The sequence below is a fragment of the Propithecus coquereli genome, unplaced genomic scaffold (assembly GCF_000956105.1).
Source record: "Propithecus coquereli isolate 6110/MARCELLA unplaced genomic scaffold, Pcoq_1.0 Scaffold26, whole genome shotgun sequence".
Taxonomy (NCBI): Eukaryota; Metazoa; Chordata; class Mammalia; order Primates; family Indriidae; genus Propithecus; species Propithecus coquereli.
The window spans coordinates 1077189-1081470 of NW_012148174.1; positions in this window are offsets into that span (position 1 = coordinate 1077189).

Genomic DNA, 4282 nt, shown 5'->3' on the forward strand with positions numbered 1-4282 from the left:
TTGATACTAAATAAGATGAACTATTATTGTTATGGGACCTTTGAGATATATTTTAAGTAATTTCCTGTATACTCTGGAAATTCCTGCCCACCTCTTGCAAAAGCTAGAGAAATTTTTCCTTTTCAAATTTTTTGAAAAAAACTCTATTTGTCTCTTTTATGATTACAATTCAAAGTGATTAATCCTATTTTTAGCTGTTGATGACAATCATTTGTTCTTGTCAAAGCCATATAAAATAGTGTGTTCCTTTCCACATTTTGCTTTTTATTAGGACAATACTAAAATTTTGTGACTTTTCATTTGTTTTAAATCACTTTTACTCAGTTCTTGTGTGTGTCCAGCCAAACATTTGCTCTATTCTTTAATCTTTTAAGAAAATTTAAAATTTTCCAATTTTTTTTGAAATTTAACACTAAATATACCTTATTACTTATTGCCTTAAATTTCTTCTTAAATTCTAATCTATTGTTTGCAATATAACTTCAGAATTTTTATGAAAATATCTCCAAACAAAGAGAACCCAGCTTTATACTGGGTCACATACAGTAATTCCAATTTCCTTAGTCTAGCATTCGAAATTCTCCATGATCAGTTCTTATTTTTTTCCTTCCTTCCATTGCTCTGTACTAGACACAAATAGAACTGCTTTTGTTTTTCATACCTAAACCGTCATTTCCTGTGGCCATGCCTTTACTAGTGATTCTGTCCCACAAGGACAAACCCCACTCCCCAAAATACAATCTTACCATTCCTAGACCACTAAAATTCTACATCGTCCATGAAGAATTGTCTAACTAGCCAAACTGGACATAATCTCTTTCTTCTCTTAACTTTAATAATATTCTGTGTTACGCTGTATAAATGGTTTTTCTTTGCTTTTACAGAAGATAAACTGCTAGTTAATCAAATGGGAAAACACATGACCTTTTCAAAGCCTCTGTGGGTTAGATACTGTATTAGAGGTCAGCATTGGTCGTGGACTCGGTTTTTAACTTACTTTTGGGGAAGGTAGTAACACATGAACTAGTTCCATCATGCCAGCTTTGTCTGGGGTGGCATGGAGCAATCAAGGAGTTGGGTGTAGACAATTTGAAGCTATAGAAGAAAACGCCTGGACATTTCTTTGGAAGAACAGAATATTTGAACCCTAAAAAATAGGTCATTTTTTAGAACTGAAAAGCTTATGGACTCCTACAAAATATGTATTCAAAATACATCTGTTAAACCTTAAAAACTTAAAGTATGTGTTGAAGTTTAAGTATTCCCTTAATCAGTAAAAAACCACCTATTTATTACCTAGAGCGATTGTATAATTTGCTGTTAGAAATTTTGATATTGGGATAATAATTAAGAAGGTAATTGTATAATAATAGAGTCCTTAGAAGATATATGTCGGTAAATGTAGTCTCCTTTCAAAAAAAAGTTAATTTCTTTGAAAATAAAATAAAATAAAAAGAAGAAAGACAGTATTGTGCAATGGAAACAACCTTGGAATAGCAGCAGAGAAGTTGGAAACCTCTGGCTCTAACCTCCAGCTCGCTGTGTGGTCATCAGCAAGCTGTTTAATTTTTCTGGACCTCAGTTTCCTCATTCTTATACTGAAGGCTTTGAAATGGAGTACCTTTGAGATATGTCCCAACTCCAAAATTTTGTGAAAAGTGTAATCTTTGGCAACTTGGCATGATGGTGTTTTAATCCCATTCCCTACCTACTCCTAGCAAACGTTACGATTATGAAAAATCTCCCCTTCTCTATCGAATGTGTATCACATGTACCCCTTCCTATGCAAGAGAGTCTCCCTGTGGATTCTGTGTGTGCATGTGTTTGTTAATGTTCCATCCATCAGGAGATTGATGAGGTGGAAGTTTAACAAAGGATGAAAGATGAGTTGTACCCAGGTGTGCAGAGAGGAGTGAGTCAAGTAAACAAGAGAAATCGCCAGGAGTTAATGCCAAAGGCAAAAAAATTGTGAGAGGCCGATGAAGGCAAGGCGGTGGAAAGCCTGCAGAACTGGAAAGTCTGGGGCTGGAATGCTGGAAGCCGGGGAACAGAAGACATTGCTGCTCGGGTATCGGAACCAGAACTAGGGCCACGCTCTTCTTTAGTTGCCCAGGACCTAGAGATACAGAGGCAGAGAGATAGACAGAAATATTTCCGAAGTGTCGAAAGGGAAGAGAGAAATATAAAAACGGATCAAACTAGAGAATGTAACGTGGCGTAGGATTAGCCAAGAGTAATTTAACAGATGGGGAAGTACGTACGATGCACGATGTGATCCTGACCAGTGACGACCAAACAATCCGTAAAGTCCCCTAAACGCACAAATGCTTTGTGTGAGAAGCGCTTTGGTGTGCGCAAACTGAAGCAGGGCTGATTTTCACGTCTGCGTTCGTAGAGCATCCGGCAAAGGCAGCCCTTGAGAATTCAAGAACTGGAGAACATTAGCCCAACAGAAACTTCCAGAATTTTGGAGCAGGCCTTGGAAATCGAGAACCATAGGAACTGGCGGAGAAGGGTGATACAAGGTTATACTGGGATGCATATGGAAGGGAGAGGAGAGCAACTGGCTTATTGAATGAATAGAATTCAGTGGGATATACGGAAAAGGTCCCTTTTATTCTTCTCCAATAAGCGCTTTCAGATTTGTTCTGTGGGACCTGCCTTCCTTTTCTCTGGACAGTATCACAGGCATCATCTTCTAATTTCTTCACCCATAAGAATAGTCTTGTGGTAATTTAAATTTACTTTTAGGCCAATGTGGGGGGAGGGCCAAGATGGCAGACTAGAAGCAGCTCCCCCCGCCGCTCTCTAGGACAGGATCTAAAACTGCGAGTGGACGCCTACCTGTGGACCGGCCGTCCTGGAGAGCGTCTTGTAAATCATCAGAGAACGGACAGGAAACACTCACAGTGAAAGAGATGGGGACAGGAAGTTCCCTTCGTTCTACTACAAGCATCAGGTTGATTCTTGAAGGTTTTATTTTTCGTCCTAAAGTTATAAATCTCGTTCGTGGACTTAGAAAATGTTTCTTTTTCTTATATTCTACTTCTTGAATTTGTTTTGTTTGGGAGAATGGTTAGAAGGCAGGGAGAAAGGAAATCCAGCTTTTTTTCCTAGACATTTTCCCACAACATTTTAACAGCCTTAAGATAAATTTTTAAAAGATTCTCTAATCATTTAAAAATGGGTTTTGAATATGCTAGTATGAAAGATTCAGAAACTCATAGATGCAGTTTTAATTTAAACACAGGACTGCTCAAAGTAAGTATTTTGTAACCTTTTTATAATGCTAGTTTTGGAAAATAGGAATAGCAACTGCTTTGGCAACCAGTAACATTATAACATACTTAAACTGTGTATGGTTTTTGCATTTCTGAAGATATGATTGGATTTGAGATACAACAAAATTTCTGGAATATTTATTGAGCATGTACTGTTTACACAGTACCTTATCCATAGCAGATGCTCAATAAATATTTGTTTAAAATGCTTCTCTATTGTTATGGAAATCTGGTGCACTTCATTTTCTATACTATAAAACTTCCCTTTTTGAGTTTCAAGGAGTGCATATTAGTTCTAGTACCTTAATATTTGGCAGGTAAGTCTATTTTTATAACTTTCAGAATTTCATAGGCTTCGATCCTATTTTTAAATTTTACTTTCTAAGCTGAAGTCTCAATTGTCTTAAATATAGTCTTATATGAGAGCTAAACCCATTCTTCCTTATTGCTTTTGTCCGTTTCTTAATCTTTGCCAAACTGGTTATAGCCTTTCTGTTCTACGACTGACGAATTGGGGTGCAAGCTTCCGGGTGTACGCGACCCTTTCTGTTTGTTCGCTTGGGGGCGTCTTAAGACTGTCTTTGTCTGTTTGTTTTTATTTCCGTTATTTACTCTGAGATGTCTATTTTTTCTAATCTTTCTACCTATTACATGCTGGTTTAATTCATGAGATATAGAAAGTCAGTCTGTTATTGAAAGTAGATCTCTTCTGTTCACACTGGAATCCATTTTCTTGTTCTTTACCCAATGGATAAGGCGTAGCCACCATTTGTCAGGAATACTAATCTTTTACGTCATTAAAAATTCATATTACACACACACACACAAAAAATTCATATTACAATCAAAATCACACTTTTCTTTTTCTGAGTAAATATTTATCACCTGTATGTTCTATTAAGTCTGTTTACACAGTCTCAAAGCTTTTTTTCTCTGTGCATTGAGCCGAGACCCTTCAGACATGTGTGCATCTTGCGTTTGTCCCAATTTAAAGGCTAGAA